Consider the following 21124-nt stretch of genomic DNA (forward strand, 5'->3'; position numbering starts at 1 on the left):
AGATGATGGTTGGTTAGGAGGTGAAGTTACTGCCATTTCGTCCAAGTTGCTCTAATGGTAATCGCTTGGGTCTAGACAGCTGTAGGGGCCCTAACCACATACAGGGTGTCCCAGAAAACGTGTAATTGAATTATAATAAAAAACTACGCCACCCAGAATCATGCGGTCAACGGCTTTGTTCTTACTAGGTTTTTGCCACATCCTGATGTGAATGCCATATATCGTAAGTTTAATTATGTAAATATTTGCGAACTGAACTCAGATATTTGCCAAGTAAATATGAAGCCAATATGAAGAGCGTGCCGAATTCGCTCAAATTCATGATAATTGACAGTGATATTCACGAGCTATCCCGTCGCAAAAAATAGTCGAACATCATGCCTTTCGGAGCACCGGACCATAACGCGCGACAACTTTTTGAGCGCAATCGCTCTCAGTCCCACGAAAGGAGGTTCCAAATCCAGCCCAGAGAGTGAAAGTAGAAAAAGTGACAGTTCCTGAAATTGGGAGAGGGAAAGCATGATCGCAGCGAAAGCCGGACGTGATAAGCCATGCCTGTGTTATCTCTTTCTATGAAGCCGGTGTGGGCTCAGTTCCCAACCTCCTTTCGTCGGACTGACAACGCTACGCTAAAAAATTTATCGCGTGCTATCCTATCGAGCTAGGTAGAGCATCATGTTCGGCTATTTTTTTCGATGGGATAGCTCCTGAATACCCCTGTCAATTATCATTAATTTGAGTAAATAAGAGACGCGCTTCACATTGGTGGGGTAAAAAAATGACCTTTACTCAGTGGCAAATTTCCGACTTCAGTTCGCAAAAATTTACATAATTAAACTTATGTTACACGACATCCACATCAGGAGGTGGCAAAAACATAGTAAGAACAAATGCTGTTGACCGCATGATTCTAGGCGGTGTAGCTTTTTTTAAAATACAATGACACGTTTTCTGGGACACCCTGTATGCGCCATCATGGGGGGCAAGAGGGCCGTTGCCTCCCGGCTTCCAGCAACGGAGGTAGGGGATCCAGGGTTTTTTGTCCTTGCCTCACCCCACACACTGAGTGTGATATAAATATTATTATATATTATACAATGCCGTTTCGGGTGCAGTTGACGCACCACCATCCCAACCATTCTGCCCCGTTTTCTCCTGCAAAAAGTCCTGGCGGCGCTCCTGGCCATGAGGCGGGCGCATTTAAGCCAGCGTTGCTACCGTCAAATTTGCCGTGTGAGGCCGGGTACTGTCATGAACAAGAATAACCGTTCCGAAATGAGCCTTGCGGACAACGTCCATGCGAATTACGTTTCGCACGCCACCCTCTATCAACGTGGGATAGTACTGGGCATTAATCGTGACCCCTCGCTCCAGGAAGTCCGCATGGGTGACACCCCGCACGTCCCAGAAGACCGTCGTCACGGACATCCCAGCAGACGATTGCATCCTGCTTTTCTTTGGCAGCGGGGAAGCCTTATGCCGGCATTTCATGCTGCTTCTTTTTCTCTCCGGGGTGAAATGATGCATCTAGGTTTCACCACACGTGATGATCGATTGCGAAAATTTGTACCCTGCAGTTTGAAACCGGTTCAGCAGCTGCTCAGAGATCCACACCTGGTAGTAATTGATTTCGACTTCCAGAAGAAGAACTGTTTCCTACCGCGATGCGGACGGGAAGCTGGAAGAGCAATTGAATGACACTCCACCGAATCCGAGGCACGCCGAACAAGACCTCAACTCTGTGCCCTAGCGTATCTCGCAGAAGGCAGTGATGAAACACACGCCCCGCAGTCTCGTGACAAGCTCAGATATGGAGAAAAAGGCGTGGCAACTCCGAACAAAGATAGACGGTCCCGATCCGGTAAAACGCCGTGTGCCAGCCGCCATTGCAGACTAGCTCGACGGGCGTCCACCGAAACCGCGGTGGCAAGACGCCAAGCAACCTGCCGGAACACACCAAGGCCCACAGCTGCCGGAGCCATGGGGAGTAGCTCCAAACGGGACTTGTACAGGCGCTTGACAGACCACGTAGAAATGCTTTCACCAGTGTAGGACGCAGGCGTCGCATGCAGGAGACATACTCTCTAAGGTGAGGTGTGACAAACTCAGAACGATGCCTACTCAGCGAGAATGCAGAAAAAACCTGATATCAGCTCCAAGGAGGTACTGCAACCGATCATGCGCAGGGTGGTACGGCTCCATGAGTGCATCAAAAATACCTTTAAGGCCAAGGGCAAGACACTTGGTCTTCATATGTGGAACCCATAGGCCACCTACCTCCAGCCGCAGGCACATGCGGGCACGCGACACCCATTCCACGCTGCCACCCCAGATGAAACGAAAAGCGGTGTGGGTCGCAACCACCAAGGTTTGACGAGGGGGAATAGCGACACTGTCGCGGTATTAGGGACACTGCGCTGGTGCGCCCGGACCCACGAGGACGGCGAGAGTCCGCAACTGTTAAATGTATACGCAGTATACGAACATGTCTTTAACAGGGATGCCAAAGGGCGCAGGGCACGACGGGGTAGCATTTAGAAAGAGCAAAACGCTCTTCGCTAGATTAATGCGCGCGTTTGATACCTTGCCCTAGGCATCTAGAGCACCTAAGACGGCGTCTACAGAAGCTTCATCGCTAAGTATTAGAGACAGGTCATCTGCGTACACAAAAAGCGGAAGAGCTGTGGAGCCAGACAGCTTGAGCATTCTCGTAGGAAGTGAAGTTGCAAGAGACTCCAAAAGGTGACTGAAGACCATGACATAAAGAGCAGGGGACAAGAGACAACCCTGCCGCACACCAGACTTTATCGGAAAATTGGCAGAGGGAACTCCGTTTAGCCCAATAGTAGCTGGAGCTCCTGCGTACAGAGTTGTAGTCCAGCCAATAACTGTAACGGGAAAACCAAAAGCGTGCAGTGCCTGCTGGTACATGTACCCGTGCACCCTATCGAAAGCCTTCTCTTGGTCAAAAGAGGCCAAAACTGCGTGTTGAATGCGACTATGAGCCCAATAAAGGGCATCATGCAACACAGAGAGAGGAGCTGCAGGGACCGCGCGGGGACAGCGCAGGCCTGCCGAGGAGGAACGACAAGCCCTAGAACGGAAGAAGTTCGCTGCAATAGCACATTAGAAATAATCTTATAGTCTGTATTCAGTAGAGACACTGGCCTATAAGCATTCCGATCCTGCCTACGGGACGCATCCTTGCAGAGCAGGAATATACTATCTCGCATGGAAGGGCACAGGAGGGCACCCGCCAAACAGCTATCGAAAAGAATAGTCAAAGGACGGGACAATGTGGACCAGAAACATTTATAGAATTCAGTCGGAAGTTCATCAGAGCCGGGAGACTTCCCAGTGTGCAGGGTCTTGAGTGCAGCCGTGTACTCAGCTTGCGTATAAGGGCCGGCACTGAGAGCAAAGTGCTTTGCACAAGGCAAGAAGGAGCGGGTCTCCACAGTGGGTATGGACGCGGCGTCATATTGGTCGCAAAGTGTTCTTGAAAGAGCGACTTAATACAATCGGGCTGCACGCAGACAGATCCGTCGGCCGCCGACAGCTCCTCAATAACACTTTGTGGACGGCGATAGTGACGACCAAGGAGAAGGCGGGAAGAGCATGATTCCCGTTACCAACGCTGTACTGACTGGAGCGAGGCAAAACGATCCCAGGCCTGCATTTGCAAGGAGGAGATCCTTTGCAGGACATCCTGTATGGCCTCATCATTTCCGGGGCTCCTAGACCCAGGATGGCGCAGTATAGATAGCACCTGCCGAAGATGCTGCATCAGCTGCCGAACTTCATGTGCACGTCTCGCCCGCCACTGACGAAAAACCCTCGCGGCCGCGATCATCGTCTCCTCCCACCAGCCTGACGTGAAAGGAGGGGACGCACAACGAACCTCAAGCCATGATTTCACATCATTGCGAATTTCATAATTCTTCCAATAGCGTGACAGGCAGCCTCCAACACCCCGATCCTGCGCGATAGTTGCGGAAACCATTAAAGGTGGTGTCCGTAATGAATCCGAAATTCGAAAGTTAATACGTCATCCACATAGAGATGCTTTCCGAGAAGAAAACGCCAAAAAAGTTTCGCAAAATTCGTTCGTGCTTTTTCATAAAATATCAAAAACATCGAACTCCAGACCAACTGCCGGCTTCCGGTATGAAACGGTCCTTCCCTTCTTCGCCTCTTTCGGTGACGTCACTGGCATTGCCGGCGATACTCCCAATCGCTCAGATGACGGCATCATCTGGCTGGTTACAATCCGATACTACCGAAAGCACGAACGGAGATGCTTCTAGCGACTGTTCGGCAGCAGATTGAGAGTTGGAAGACCGCATTTTGTGACAGACAGCCTGCAATCATAACCGACTCCCCAGTGACGTCCGTCCGCACACTGTTGCCTGAATTCAGCCGGGAGCGCGCAGCCACCTGCAAAATCCGATTAAATTCATTTTCTAATGTTTGCGCCTGTCTCTAAATGAAATATTCCTGTTACACGTATTTCAGGCACCCACTATTTCGATCGCAGCTTGAGTTCAACTGCGGTTTTTGTCCTGACACGACTTTTAAGGACGAGGGAAACCTCCTCATGATTCCACAGGTCTCCAGACGGAACAACAGCACACACTCCCATGCGCGACACGAGTATGGGAGACACTTAGAAGCGGTCAATACGACGGTGTGCACCACGAGAGTTGATCCGGGTATACTGGTACTGCCCTGGTTGCAAGTGCGCGAAAGCGTCGACAAGACCTAAGTCTCGGATCAATTGGGACAGCTTTGCGTTTACAGGGCGACGTCCACTACGATGACCATTAATGCAGCAGTTGAAGTCACCCGCAACTATTATATTAGATGTTTTCCAAAAGGAAGCAGTCGAGACTATGAAAGAAATCGGCCCGTTCAGCACGTCGAGCTGGGGCGTACAAATTTACAACCCGAAGGGACGACCCACCTATTTCTAATTCAACAGAAATGACCCGCCCGTCATTATCATGATCATATACCAACGCAGGTCACCGCGAGGTGAAGGAAATAATAAAACCTCAACACCGGACCGATGCGGACTGAAGAAAGGGCGCACCCCATAGTCTGGCGCTAAGTACCTAGTAGTCCTAGTACCTAGATAGTAGAAGGCCTATGCGCACTGCGGAGGTCTGCGTGAGCTTTGCGAGCTGCTTCAAGCTTTCCTCTTAGGTCGCTCTTTCATTGACGTCATAGCAGCATCCACAGCAGGTCTTCGTGTGTGACGCTGCGTCCCGTGGGGCGCAGGCCTGATGCTATCTAGGAGGTGTTGGCCGACACCACACGGGTCTCCTGAAGCAAAAGAACACCATCACCTAAAATATGTCAGGCACAAAATGGGAAGACGACGTGGCCCCGCTGGTCGGTGGCGGTCCAGATCCAGCGGTCCATTTGGCAAGGACAGATATTGATGAATAAAGGCACAGAACAGCAGGCGGAGGCAGAGTGGTGGCGGTGGTGCTGGTCAAAGGGCTCGCCATTGTCGGCCTCACAGAGGTGGGCAACGTCACGACTGACGCCATCGGGGAATGTGCGTCCTGAGCCGACTGCTAAGGGAACTGTGCCGACATATGTGTGAAAGCGTCTGAGGAAAACCCAGGAAAAACCCCAGACAGCACAGCCGGCACCGAGATTCGAACCCGGGTACCTCCCGGTCTCGGCCAGGCAGGTGGCGGTGGTGGTGGTGTGTGGTGAAAGGGCTTGCCGTTGTCGGCCTCACGTAGGTGGGCAACGTCACGACTGACGCCCTGGCGCCCTGACGGCCAGGCAGAGTTCATAGATGTTGATGCGTCGACGCTGGCCAATGAACTCTTGTGGCCACTCTCGCGCACATCGCTTTTGTGGGTGGGCGATGCCACGATGAAGACGACGTTTGATCGGTGGCAGTGATGATGATGCTGCTATTGCTCACAACTACGTGCCCATTGGATAACAGAAAACTGCTTCCGGCTACTGTGGGCTCATGGGAACTTCGAGCAGTAGCCGAAAGTAGTTTTCCGTTACCCAGTGGGCACGTAGTTTAGGTGTTGATGTCTTTTGCTTCAGGAGACCCGCGTGTTATCGTCCCGGACTAATAGGTACCTAGCGGCAGCGGCTTAGGGGTGCGCCCTTTCTTCAGTCACGGCTCTCCGCCCCGTCCCGGTGTTGCGATTTTATAATTGTATTGCCAAACATAGGATTTATTATTATTATTATTATTATTATTATTTGTATTATTTCCTGTATTTCGCGGCGACGTGCGTTGGTGTCATCGTGATAAACATGTGTGTATTGTCATCAAGCGAGAGAACTACCTTTGGAGGTAGCCCCTTTTACACAAACTCTATCTACATGCCAGGTAACAACGCTCCAAAGGGAGATTGCTTTTTGTACGTGTCATGCCCTGAGATCAATCCTGAAACGCGGAAGAGTCGCTACGGGGGGCAGTACAGTCCTAGTGGGCTTACTAGAACTTGATACGCCACTCACCTTGATAATGATCAAAGAGCCGAGTCGCTGTAAGCCAGCGGCGACAGCACTCTACAGACCCAAATAATGACTGCTCACGGATGATATGTGCACGCAGGCCTGCTCTCACTGCCTGGAAAATAGCCATGCTTCCAACATCTGGGCCACCGAAGGCCAGCCGGCACCGGCGAATCCATATTTGGAAGTTGATTTCCGAGATCAGCAATGCTAGTTGCTTCCGCGCTGCGCGTACGACCGGCAGCGGCTCCAGGTACCTTACGGTGGCCCAATCAACTGCTGGGAGCCCAAATATTTGCACCGCCCTACTCCACAGTAAAAGTGGGATATGGCATCGCAAAAAACAATGTTCTGTAGTCTCAGACATGGCACAAGACGGACAACCGTCCGTGCGACATATCTGAAAACGGTGCAAACGTTCACGCAGTGGAAGTACACCATGGGCCAGCTTCCGCTGGAGACTAGCGCGCCGTGCATCAAGCCAGCCTGCAGAGATACGCCGCATTTCCAAGTAGGCGGCGTAGAAATGACGGACGCTCCACAAGGAAATGTCTTCACCTGGGCACTGGACACGCAAGCGCCGCACAACAGCAACACAAGGACTAAAATAAGCAGGGAGTACTTCCGGCCATGGGCGAAGCTCGGGACTCTCTAGGGACCACCTGGCGGCGTATACTAGAAAATACTGCACTAACGCGCAGGCCGGGTGCTCCGACGCACGGAGCGCCTCAAAGAGAATACGCGATTGAAGCGCCAAGCACTTTTCTGGCACAACTGGTACTCCCAAGCCACCCAGATCCACTTTAGAGTCTTCTCACGGCTTCCGTGTAGTTGAGACCTAGAGACCCATTCAACGGATCCGCCCCACAGAAAGCGGAACGCGTGTCGAGTGATAACAGCTTGTATGACCGCTGGTGGGGATGAAATACAGCCGCTAAAAACCACAAGCGACTGTAATACCATGCTGCTAACAGTCGTGCCCCAAAAATAATCGGCAGATCAACAAACTTAAGCTCCCGCAGCACAGCACTACAGCGGCTGAATACTCGAGGCCAGTTGACAGCTGAGACCCCTGCACTGTCAAAAACTACTCCTAGGATTTTAACCTGAGGTCTTACAGGGACTTGAAACGGTGCAGCACAGGTTGACTGAACATTTAAAAAAGGGCGACACTTTTTGATCTGTTCAATCTTGCCCCAGAAACTGTACCGTAGTCTTCAAACGCTTTCAACACCGGCTCTAGGGAACTCTCGCGCGGTAGTATGACGGATACATCGTCAGTGTACGCAAACACAGGCGGTGGGCATCTATTAGGTAGCCTTAGGATAACTAAGAGAGAACACAGTCTCTCGAGGAGAGGGTTGATGGCAATGGCATACAAGGCGGGGGAGAGAGGGCATCCTTGTCGGACACCACAGGTAACGTCAAACGGAGACGATAGACCACCAGCTACGGAAACGACACTTTTTGCGCCTTTGTATAGCACCCAACCATCGGCGAAACCATACCGGCGTTTTTAGAGCGATTGGCGACGAGGAGAATACGAATATTCAAACATGGGCTGGAAATGGAAAAATCAGTTGAAAGCCTTCAGTCTTCAAAATAGGTACATGTGCCGCACACTAGAGAGTGTATTGGCATCAAATGGAAAGCCGGGTACAGGGGCAGGCACACTCAACATCTATGTGTTGTCGTATTCCAACTGTAGGATGGGACAAGCCTAACATCTATGTGTTGTCATAGCACTCATAGCAAGCACTCAACATCTTCAGAGAGAGGGAAAGACATTACAAGATCGACAACGCTCATGTGAGACCATCTAATGCTACAACTTAGTCGCCATTTAATTTTGACGGTGTGCAGTGTGTCCTGGGGCCAATGCACATTCTTTCACTACGAATGCTGCATCCGGTGTTCTCACGCCGCCGGCCTCGGTCGGTCAACACCACCTACGAAACAGACGTAAGAACGAGTCCGAAAGTCAGAACGGTGTTTTCGGCGGCCGTTGCTATCGAAACGAGCTGTATGTGCAACTACTAGAAGAATCATAAAGCTTGAAATCGTCTGCTACGATTGGCCGACATCTTTACTTTATACGTTTATACCACCACCACGTCGACGTCCATGTCACGTCGAGACTGGGATGTACCCGGGCTCGAATCCCAGTGCCGGCTGTGCTGTCTGGGGCTTTTTCCTGGGTTTTCTTCAGACGGTTTCAGACATATGTCGGCACAGTTCCCTTAGAAGTCGGCCCAGGTGATCTATCTGTTTCATCTTCATATTCTCTATCTATCCATCTCAGGCGATTCATCTGTTCGATAGCCTGAGCCCTCAGTGCTGCTTCAATTTTCGTCACAGTTGCGCTTATATTGTTTCCAGAAAATTGAAATAGAAAATTACGAGCAACACTGTGTCGAAGTGGTCACCAACTGCGCATTGCTCGTCATGCGCGGCGGCGAAATTACGTTGCACGCGGACGACACTGGGTCGAAAGAAGCTGGCTACGTGTCGGCTACGTAGCCATCGGGAGGAGCAAGTCAGTCGGGAACATAGATCGCTCTTGCTCACGACCTACTATGGCTGTGTTTCAATACTCGGCGCAGGAGAAGCTGTCTGAGTGGACAGCTAGATAGACGCCTTATCGGCGGAGATTTGGAACAGACTTGCGGACTTGGCGCCGCAGACGCCATCTGTCATGGCCCGTAGAAACATCATAATAAACGCTGAAATAATTCAGCTCACATGTCGATGCATTCTCCCTGCGTATCGTTATATTGCAGAACACCTAGTCCTGAGGCAACTCCCTTCCTACATCTCTACCGGTTCGCTGGATTTCTACCCATCTACCTAGTGACCTCAGTATCATTAGTTAACAATGATCGGCAAAAATGCCGGCACGGCTCATTCATATTACGGCGTAGCCTTTCAAGAAATACGCGTTTCTTGTATTTTCTTGATGTGTTCATATCATTCGTATATGTCTCCATTTCCTCAGTGTTCCTTGCATTTCGTTGTTCTTCACGTTTTGCAAAACTTCACTCCGCCATGTATTAACCCTGGGTCCTTATGGTACTACAATAAATAAATTTAATAAAATATCACTTTTTGGACTTATTGTTGAACGCCGTAAACACGTCAGACCTAATCGCATTTATGTTGCAGACAAGTGTATTAATTTTCAAGGCTGCTGTCAATGACGACCACTCAGACGCATAGCTAGTCTGCATCGATGCAGACTAGGGGAAAGACGCAGCAGTCTATAGCAGTCTAGGTGGGAATTGGAACGAAACTTAACATGGCGGCACTTCCGGCTAGAACGCCAAGTAGTCGACTTACCGGAGTATTGAAACACAGCCTATATGCAGGTCGTAGGTGTAGGTCGTAGGTCGTAGGCTGCTACTTTTCAGGTGTCACTTGTTGGCAACGGATGTCCTCTACTATTAGTATTGACGTGTATTAGGCGCAGATGATGAATAGCAGAGGTGATAGTGGACGCACCCGGCGAACGCCACGCTTCACTTCGATCGGTGCTCCTATATCCCTACGTTCCTAGGCACAATCAACCTTTTTAGCTTTTCCTGTACTACATGTAGGTCGTGCTCTTGCTTGACGAATTGGGGATTATTTGGCATAACACGTCGCCCCGAGCAGGGGGGTCGGACTCGTTCAAGGAAGCGTGACCACAAGTGAGCTGCCATCCGTTGGTCATGGAAGACGTTGCCTTCCGTTGGCTGCTTCATTCCGCTAGACGTGACGTGCTCGTTTCCCTAAATTCATCACTTGCTATCTAAATTCGGCGTACTATATGCCTATCTCATATGTGTTTATTAAACAAATAAGCAGTGCATATTTTCCCACTACATCACTTGCTTGTGTGCTGTCGTTCGTTCGTCACTTCATCACGAAACTCGACAGACCAGAGCATGGAATGGCGGGTGGTTTCGTTTTCGCAATTTCCGGTTCCCGTTGGTTCGCAGTGCAGCATGAAGATGATGGCTTACTGTGTGTATTCATCTTTGGATGTTGTCTTCGGAAGTACATGCCTACATTCGTTACGATGGGTAACGATTTATTGATTTCGCTCGCAAAGCATACAAACGCCACTTCAACACATCATAGGTGGTAAACATCTGACACACATAGAAAGGACAAATACACACAAAGCTTCAAGTGCCTAAGAAATTAATAATGAAAGTGACTTCCTTCTTTCATCATCTTCATCCGTGTCGGTGGAAAGCAAAGCGACGGTGGTGTCGCCGGCAATCTCACAGATAAAATATATGATTCACGTTTGATATGACAACGTTTACCTTGCGTGATTCAGATATAGCACTACTCAATTCTGCACGTATCCAAAAGATTCATACGTTCTCAACGCAATTACGCGGCTTGCCTCCCTGCCTACGCTGGTCGTCTTTCCCTCCATCGGCTAGTTTCCCCGCACTGATCTCTATAGTAATAGGCTGGATAGCGGATTGAGGGTGCAACCGTACGGTCACCGGCCGCCATCTTGGGAAGCTCAAAACATTGCCATTCGCGACTACACCTGCATATTCTGCATGCGCCTTTGCGTAACATTTTTATCGTGTCATGCCCGCCTGCTGTGGCTATGGATGTACTGCCCGTACTGGCAAGGCACCGGGAACGACATTTCACAAGTAAGTGACGTAGTTCTATAAATATATGTGATTTATTAGTCCACGAGCGGGGCGACAAAACGTAGCAGTTGAGCATGTGCGCGGAACTTTGTGACTCGTACTTCAAGATCTAAACGTTAAACTTTAAGGAGTACTTTATCTGGATAGAGTCATTGTGATAGTACAGACTTCATGCAGTTCTCTGCATGGTCTCAGCACGCAGCAGGTGTTGAAGCGCACTTGTCAGGTGTGGGATCTACCATTGAGTTTGGCGATGACGGTATCGCCCAATTGCTTGCCTGGATCAGCCTTGTCATCCCTGCCGCAATTCATGGCATAAATGGTTTAATGCAGGTTCCCTCACAGCCGCCCGGACCTTTTAAAAAAGTGGGTGGTAAACGTGAGGCGAAAGGACTGGACGCCGTCGAAGACATCAGTGGTCTGCAGCAAACATTTTGAAGACAGCTGCTTCGACAGAACGGGGCAGATCGTTCGTTTGAGGCCTGACGCTGTGCCCACCAAGTTCGACTTCCCAGAGCACCTCCAAAAAGTAATAATGCATGCATCATATGTAGAGGCTGGATTTATATGCACTAAAAGCTGGTTGAACACGCATGAAAAATTCATTATACTTGCTCGATATATGCACCTCTAGCAATGCACTTGCATGCATTAAACATTTAACAAATTTGCTGGGGCAACAGTATCTTACATTAAGCAGTGTACAAAACGCATGCATGGTTGAAAGTATGTATTTGCATGAAAATCTGGCCTCTATGAATCATGCTCCCTAGTTAAGAGTTTCAAGCGATGGTTGCTGACTAGAATCAGTATTGCATGAAGGGTACCTTATGCAGCAGCTAGTCCAATATACAAATACACTCCTGAATTATGCATTCACATGCAGTTAAAAGCCACTTCATATTGCATAGGACAATACTAAGATGCATGAAAATTTGTATTGCAAATTTGCATTTGAAAAAGGTACTGCACGAAAATTTTGCCCAACATAACTCATTTGTGAGATATACTAACACACCAGCCACACATCTTTTTGGTACGTTCCAGAATGTTTACTCAGACAATAAATAATTTTTCAACCTCAAACGTCTACTCTTTATTCTCCCTGCTTAGGATAACTGACGAACACAAACATTTTGCAATATCTGCCCTTACATTTTTACACAGACCGTGCAACCAAGGAAGGTCCCCCCAATTAGATGCAATGTGGAGTCGGAGGAAGTCAACGAGGTTGCACAGCCAGGGACGTCATCACAACCGGCTACACGACCACATGACCCTGCTGCAGACCACAGCTATGTGGTACGAGACAGTCCACGCACACTCAAGCGAAAGGCCAACGTAACACTTGAGGCTCTAGAAAGAGTGAAGAAAAAGTTAAAGTGCACACGTGAAAAAGCTACAAGATTGCAAAAGAAGGTGCTCACTGTGGAAGGCATAATCAGTGACCTTCGGGACAAATCTCTTGTGTCAGCACAGTGCAGTGACATGCTCCGTGGCTCGCTCTCCGATGTACAGCTTGATCTCGTGCTGCGTACAATGAAAAATAAGGGAGGTAAAGTAAGCAGGGAAAAGTACCCAGAGACACTTCGCCGCTTTGCACTCACCCTGCAGTTCTATTCAGCCAAGGCATATGAGTATGTCAGGCGTACTTTGAACATGGCACTACCTCATCAATCAACAATGAGGACATGGTACAGCTCCATCCATGGTGAACCAGGATTTACGCAGGAGGCATTTGATGCTCTTCAAGCAAAGGTAGATGAGCAGCAGAAGCTTTCGAAGCGTGTCCTGTGTTCCCTCATGCTTGATGAGATGAGTATCAAGAAGCAGATACAGTTTACAGGACATTCATTCCAAGGCTTTGTAGACCTTGGCACAGGAGTCAACGACGACAGCCAGGAGCCAGCGACGCAAGCTCTTGTGTTCCTCGTGGTTGCAATGGATGGCAGTTGGAAAGTGCCATGTGCATACTTTCTTATCAACAGCCTTAGTGGAGAGGAAAAGGCTAACCTAGTCAGCCTCTGCCTTCAGAAGTTGCACGACACTGGTGTCCTCATAGCAACGATTGTCAGTGACGGTTTAGGCTCTAACCTCACGATGTTTCAGGAGCTTGGCGCCAACATGAGAATCCCTAATATCAGACCGTGGTTCCAGCACCCTTCTGATGCTTCATGGAGGGTCCATGTCATCCTGGACGCTTGCCATATGCTGAAACTCATCCGAAACGCATTGGCTACCATGGACACGTTACAGGATGGCGATGGGAAGATGATCAAGTGGAGCTACCTTGTGTGCCTACACAAGCAGCAGAAATCCGAGGGTCTTCGTGCAGGCAACAAGCTCAAGGCAGCGCACATTGACTGGGCAAGTCAAAAAATGAAAGTCAACCTTGCAGCTCAGACAATAAGTTCGAGTGTCGCCGACGCCTTGGAATTCTGTGATAAGGACCTGCACATTCCGATGTTTAAAGAGTGCGAGGCAACGGTGACATTCTTGAGAAAGTTTGACCGCCTCTTTGACATAATGAACTCCCGCAACCCATTGGCTAAGAACTTCAAGGCTCCATTACGGCACGCAACCAGACACCTCTGGATGACATTTTTTGCTGAGATGCGTGGGTACATCGCTGGTCTGAAAGACTGCAATGGGAGGCCACTCCTAGAGTCCCCACGCAAAACAGGATTCTTGGGCTTTCTTGTGAACATGTCAAGCCTCGAGAGCCTTTGTGAATGCCTACTGTCAGGTGACACTCCTCTCCTGAAATACCTACTCACATACAAGCTCTCGCAAGACCACCTCGAGCTGTTTTTCTGTGCACTCCGTGGCCGAGGTGGGTGGTCAAACAATCCAACAGCAGGGCACTTCATGGCTGCCTACAAAAGGCTCCTCATACACCATGAGATTCAACCTGGAAGAGGAAACTGCACAGTGCTGGACTCCACTCATATACTTACCGTAGCCTCTACAGCAGCAGCAGCGGCCTCCACTGATGAGATCGATGTCCATACATCACGTTATTTTGGTGTCACTGACACGGAGCAGCTCAAGGACCACGATTATGGGGTAGGTCCAGACTTAGAACGACTGACGGCCTTTGTGGAGGACGTCGTGGGGTATATAGCAGGCTATGTGGTCAAGACAGTTAAAAAAAGATCTCGTGTGCAGACTGCATTGACGCCTTGACTGATGTTGCATCCCAAAGTGCACTACTGCTCCGAAAGTCGCGTGGTGGGCTTATCATACCATCCGACAGTGTTGTCACCATCTGCAAAATTGCCGAGAAGCTGGTTAGGCAGATGCTTAACATTTCCGATGGATCTTTACCTCCGCATGCTGAGGTTGGGGAGCTTCTAACGAGAGCAGTCTTGCAACATATCTCATCAACATCACTGCTGCCCACCATCTTCCCCAGTTTGCAACAACATATGTTCGAATGCAGCCCAAATGAAAACCATGTGATCCGTCTTATCAAAGAAGTTTCCCAGTGCTACAGCAGGATCAGACTGTACCACCTTGCCAAGGAATATACAGAGAAGGTGACAGCCAGGCCTCATCTGCGAAAGAAATTGTCAAGGTTGATCGTATTCAACAACCAGGAATGCACACTACTCACTTACCTGATTGACTGCTCCAAACTTACTTTTGCAACTGGACTTGTGATACTTCAATGTTGGAGCTTTCACCACAAGACCTTACTACCTTAGCCTTTTTATGACTAATTCACTCTACCTCTAGTCATTTTGAACTGTCTTTACCGCCATTTCCCTCCCCAGTGCACATATTTCTAGTCAATATGTTTTTACCGTCATACAGCCTTTATATCACATACTTAATCTCATTCTAGTCCTTTGGAAGTGCTTTAGTGCCGTTCGACATTTCGTGTCATGACTAGTAATATCTAAACTTCCTGTGCAAAGCATATTAAGGTGGTTTCATAAACAAACGTTCCAAACATTGCTGAATGCCAAGAGTCAATTCTGAGAATACTGCTCCCTGGCATTCCACACCCCCGAGCAGAAAGGAAATGGGAGAAACACGAGAAGCAACATGCTGCACACGCTGACGGACGACAAAGGAAACGTAACACAACAAATAAAACACCACACAAAACCAGCAAATCACATAATCGTTGTTCAAAGTACAAGATTGGAACGACGCGCGCTCACACGAGTACAAAATAGGCAGGAAATAACAGGTATGTGACGGGATTTCACACAAAAAACGTAAGGAACCCAATCACGAGGGATTTCTGCAGCGATCCCCGGCAAAATTTTAGCGAAGCAGCAAGGGAAGCGCTCACAAACAGCAAAACTTGTCACAGCTTACATGCATTCCTATGGGCTGTAATCGCTCTTTTGAGCACCGCAATATGGCGGCCGGTTGTCGTACCCTTTCCCGCGATACCCTCACCCATCCGCTATCCAGCCTTTATACATAGAGATCAGTGTTTCCCCGTTTGTTAGCCCACGTGAGTGCACAGGGTTGGCAACAAACGGAGGCAACGGAGCAGCTCCGCTGTAGTTAGGCGAAATAAAACATTCTTTCCCGGAACAGCGCCGCAAGCCGTAGTTAGGGGGCAGAAATTCGTCCACTAACACTGTTCATGACCGACGGATGGCTACGCCCGCGGGCGGTCACGCTCGGGGATAGGACAATCCCATTGACGGTGCGCCAAGTACGTTCTCTAGAGTCTTCCTATATTAACTCTATGGCCCCGAGCATGGAGGAAGGAAAGAGAGGAGGAGCCCTACTGTTCCGAGAAGTGAAGGCAAGATTGGGGGCCACTCCAGTGACATCACCGCTGGCCTTCCGGTTTCGGTTACGTGCATCTCTATGGGAACCTCCAACGCATAGTTTCGGAATACTTGGAGAGGTGTGGAGGTAGCGCGCCGAAGTGGGCCCCCAAAGTGGCGCGTGCGAAGCGCCCTCATTGGGCTATTCAGGTAACGTGACCCTCGTGTGGCTCCAAAGAAGCTACAGCTCACCTCCTATCCCCACGTCACTTGCCCCACGCTTCTCTCTTCTGTTGAAGAGCCGTTGGGGCGCCTCCTTTTCTTCTTTCCTCCATGGCCCCGAGCCACCTCAATGTTACAAGCAAATTAAGAGTATTAAGCGTTCACTGTCATATTTTCAACTTGTTCTGCTGGGTTTACAAGAGACGGGACAAGCCAGCATTGAGCCTATACAGGAGCAGGTGCTTGATATTCAGAACACGGAAGAAAAAGACGTCCTTTTTAGCGCAGGCAGTCGAGCGAATTAGAGTCACTAAATAGGGGTACAGAGTATCGCATTCCTTTTCCGCGCCGGAGCCGCCGTTCGGTGTTCTCGATTGGGCCGATCGTGTCACGTGGTTTCCCCTTCCAAGAACGCGCCGTCCATGTTGAGTCCCTTCCCCTCCATCCAAAAAACATGTTTCCTCGGTTGCGAGCTGGCTCGGCTGCGCGCTGTTCTCCGGCGGAGAAGGGGGAAGGAGGAAGTTGGAAGTTGGCGTCCCGTTGCTAGGCGACGCAGCCGCGCCGGACTCAAGATGGCGGGCGCGCTCGCCGGCGTCGCTCAGTGTCGCTACTCTGCTCCCTGTTTAGAGACTCTAGAGCGAATGTACCAACGTCCGATATGCTGAATCCACCACGCTCTACAGGGGCAGCGCAGATACAGTCTCACCTGCAGCTCCTGGCTTTTTGTTCCAAGTTCATGTATACGCCGTATTCCAGACACTTTTGGATGACCTGTACTGGTGGTGCGTGACTGGTACGTGACTTTGCGAATCATGACATACGAAGACTTTACCTTCTGATGGAAGGATATAACCTGCTACTCCCACACAACCAACGACGACCACAAGACAACCGTATGACGTCCCAAACTTGACACCACGGCGGATGACCATACGGATGACACTTATTGACATTCTCCGGATTGCAAAAGTAACATCTTTCATTTCGTGTGACATCTTAGGGATCAGTTTTGGGATATTTCAACCTACATCCGTCACACTTCTGTATACTATGTAGATCTGTACACTATCTGTTGTAGATTTTATGCTTTATCATGGCAATCTACAAAAACTTGATTTAACATCACAGTATTTGCATGCAGCAGAGTACAAGGTATCTGACTTACCTCAGCTTCTATTCCGAGTTCTTTGTACCAACTCGAGCGTGAATTCTCAGAAAAAAATAAATACGCGTATATGAAAAGTAAATGACAAGCCCGCGAGATAAGGTAAAAAGAACGGTAAGGTAAAAAGACTTTCGTGCAGTAGTCTGCACCCCTTCAGGTAACAAAATACATGGGAGTCTTTATACATGGTCAACTCATGAAAAAAAAAGGGGGGTGGGGAAGAGAAGAAACAGGAAGAAAGTGGGCAAGGGTTATACAAAACCTCAGAGCAGTCTGCCATCTGAGGTTTTTGTATAGCATCAGCGGTGTGTGGAGAGAGTCCAGTTAACGCTCACTCAGTGAACACTGCCGCGCCAAAACGGGTCTCATGTGCTCACTGCTCGTGTAGGAAGCGCTACCAACGAGTTTCGAGACTAGCACAGAACTTTTACGCAAAGGGGCCCTGGCGGTGATGGAACTGTTTGCCTTAGTTGCGCTGGCCTCGCAATGCGGGCAATGTCACGATTAACTCAGCAGGTACAGGAAACCAGGAGCGAGCTGCCTTACCTGACGTGTCGATCTATACTCCCAGTTACGTCCAGTGATTTTCTTGAAAATGAGGTAAAGGAGTTAGACGCACTCATCCTTTATTGCGTAGCGTAGTGTGCTGTGTAATGCACTGCTAATCGATTTAGAACAGCCTTTTGACACTGTCAACTGGCAGCTTCGCAGAGCCTCCGCTTTATCCGCTGCCGGCTGCTACGGGCTGTGGCATTGGGAGCCATCACGTGCTTCTCATGCTGTCACACGGGGTGTCATTTTCGTGTAGTACACTCCAACCAGCGAATGTCACTTTCACTACGTGCTTGCTACACGGCTTAAGTGTCACTTATGGCAGTGATGGCAATTACGATAGACAAGAATAAACGCGGTAAAATTTTTAGGCGTGCTCCACAATACCTTCCTCAAAATGTTTTTTCTTTAATTTAGAAACACCTCCTGTTAATCTCATTAAACAAATTGGCCTCAAACATGTTCCACAACAAAAATGGCCGCCGCCGGATCGCAGAGACCGCGAAGTTGTCATACACTGTTAACGAGAGTAATGACATGTTTTTTGATACCCTCCCACACTGTACACAAAATAAACACGCTGTTGAAAATACTTGTTTAAAAATATTGTGGTGTATAGGGACCCCTCGCCTTTTCTCAATATTTTTCCCTGTGCCACAAAGCCTGCCGTCGAGGCTACACACTTTGTCAGCCGAAGGGAATTGAAGTGAGTTTCGGGAACTCATTAAATCGTTAATGCACTTTCAGCCGAGTGTCACTAAAAGATGTCGTGTGACAGCACACGAATGACACTAAGTGCAAGTGACAACCCATATTCATGCGCCAGAACCCCAAGAGGAGGAAAGGACTCCTTATTTGTTGTCGCTGTACGCGGAGTGCAAGCAGGTGCTTTGACCACACAAATCTACCAGGTACTGAATGACACCAGCCAGAAAAACCGTTGGATGGACCCTTTAATCGTTAAGTGACCCCGCAGTAGGCTTTATTAATCTCGCTTTATAGTCGTTGCGCACGAGCGTCGGAGGCAGCAAAGAACTGGGAAGAAGAGGTCTGATTGGCCAGACGCAGTGTTATTTCACCTACAACTATTCGCATGTTACCAGCTCGCGTGGCTGACTGGTTAACGTACGCTGACCATGTCACGTCGAGACTGGGAGGTACCCGGGTTCGAATCCCGGTGCTGGCCGTGCTGTCGTTTTTTTCCTTGGTTTTCCTCAGCCTCTGTCAGACATATGTCGGCGCCGTTCCCTTGGAAGTCCGCCCAGGACGCACATTGCCCACCTCTGTGAGGTCTTCCATAGAAGCTTTCTTTTTACCCAAGCTTCTTAGCCGCCTCTGGTAGAAGCACACATCCTTCAGGAAGGATCGGAGATCATGAGTCAGCTTTGGTAATCCCCACCTCCACATAAGCGTTCAAGAAGCTTACGGGGATTGGAGATCAAGAGGAAGCTGGATGTATAGTTTACGTGAAATAGCATCAATGATTGCAAAAGATATCACACTGCTGTCTCGCCACTATGCTACGGCGCAGTCACAATTGGCAACGTCAACAACGCACATGCATCATATTTGGAAACAAATGACATTTTCATGCATTTTACGACCTACTAGCTGCGGTCCATGGTCCGTGCGCTTCCAGGCCGCTCTCTATATCGGTTAAGACTTTCTCTTGGGCGTGTTGGTAGTACATGTCAACTTCCTTGGTAGCGCTAAACACAAGACCGTGTACCGTTCGTCTTGTGTCGTCCGTGTATTTTAGCGCTACCAAGGAGGTTGACTCAATATCTGACCTGTTCAAACTCTCACGAGGCATATGACAGAATTGTCTACCGGACTACCTGTTCGTTGTCCGGGCCACCAAATGTAGAGATGGCGCTTTCTCAACATGAGTCCTGATCGACGACGATGGGATGTCCCGAAGGGCCGCTGGGAGCTTCTCAACCAGTGGCTTCTATAGGGCGTTGCCGATAGAACTGACTGGTTTGTGACATGGCGCGCGGTAGTATAGTTGTGCGACGTCGACGTATTACAAACGAGGACCTCAACGTAGTAGAAATCTTTACAACGGCGATTCTCGTGGAACCCAAACGAATGTTGAAACGAAATTACCTACAGCACATTCGCGGTGCAAATGACACAGATAAAGCAGTACTTGAAAAAAAGAAAAAGAAAAAGAAAAAGAAGCTGCATAAAATTAATTTATAATTTTGAGATTTATGACGTCATAGGGTGGGTCACAGCATTCCTTGAGCTCCTCCAAGGTCGATTTCTGTCTCCTCACCACAGGTGCTGACAGACTTCCAACGTTGAGTGAAGAGCGGAGAAGCTCGCGCTGCTGCAAGGACAGACGCGCCAACGCTCGATGAAGTCACCTAGTCTATGAAATTTTGGGAGTATTGAGACTTTTGCGGCTTCTTTTGAAAATTCGTGGAAGCTCGTAATGTTCACCGGACGGCAATTATATTTTGTATGCCGAGTCTCTGGGCGATTTATGATTATTTCATTTATGATTGATTTGTAATTGATTATAATGAGTTGATTTGTAATAAGAATTAAAATAAATATTATTTTAGTCCGTAGTGGCACTTTAAATGCGTAGATTCCTCGGGGCATATTGTTAGAATCTATAAAACAAGTTCTCCGGACAACGATGAACAGGATATTGTTTTTACTTTTCAAGTTCACATGTCCAACGAAAGCAATTACCTAAATCATACGGGTGATTGGACCCGTTATCATGAATGTTGGACATCATTTACAATTTGAAGCCACGTTCAGTCGTCCTCTGCGGCCCTAAGATTCTCGGAGGCGATTGCACCCCCGGGTGTTCCGGCCTCCTGCAAAGTGACATAACGGAAAGCAGTAAAATTCGTTTCCGGAACAGCTCAATTTTGAGGCTGATTCACGTCGTGCGTACTCCAGTGCGTGAAACGGTGCGTGTCAAGGGCTGGATTTTTTTCCCCTGGACATGGAACATAGTATCAAGGTTATCACGTTGACGCAGCACGCGAAGCATCCAATAGCTAATAGAAACGAACAACAACAGACAGAAGAAAGAAGGAAGTCACTGAAAAGGTTAGCCAGCTACAGGACGCGAACCCATCATCATCTGGATTGCCCGTCCGTGGGGGCTTAATCGCTTGCACGCGTTTCGAGCTAACGAGGGGCGGGGCACTCGTCGAAAAGGGCATGTGACAAAACACGCGCACGGCGCTCTTCGTGCGATTCGCCCGCCTTTTTGAATTTCCCGCCACTGGTTAGCTTATAACGATCGTAACGACGATAAAGCGATT

General features: G+C 49.0%; 1 protein-coding gene and 1 long non-coding RNA gene across 4 annotated transcripts in view; one reads left to right on the forward strand and one right to left on the reverse strand.

Annotated features, from left to right (window-relative positions):
- LOC135388130 (uncharacterized) overlaps positions 1-21124 on the forward strand; it is a 65733-nt gene that overhangs the window by 36755 nt on the left and 7854 nt on the right. The window lies entirely within an intron of this gene.
- Positions 18767-21124, reverse strand: part of LOC135388129 (uncharacterized) — a 45429-nt gene continuing 43071 nt past the window's right edge. For all 3 annotated transcript variants that reach the window (XM_064617474.1, XM_064617472.1, XM_064617473.1), the window contains one exon: positions 18767-20668. The gene's annotated coding sequence lies outside the window, so the exon portion shown is untranslated. The remainder of the gene's footprint in view (positions 20669-21124) is intronic.

The sequence above is a fragment of the Ornithodoros turicata genome, chromosome 3, assembly GCF_037126465.1.
Source record: "Ornithodoros turicata isolate Travis chromosome 3, ASM3712646v1, whole genome shotgun sequence".
Classification (NCBI taxonomy): domain Eukaryota; kingdom Metazoa; phylum Arthropoda; class Arachnida; order Ixodida; family Argasidae; genus Ornithodoros; species Ornithodoros turicata.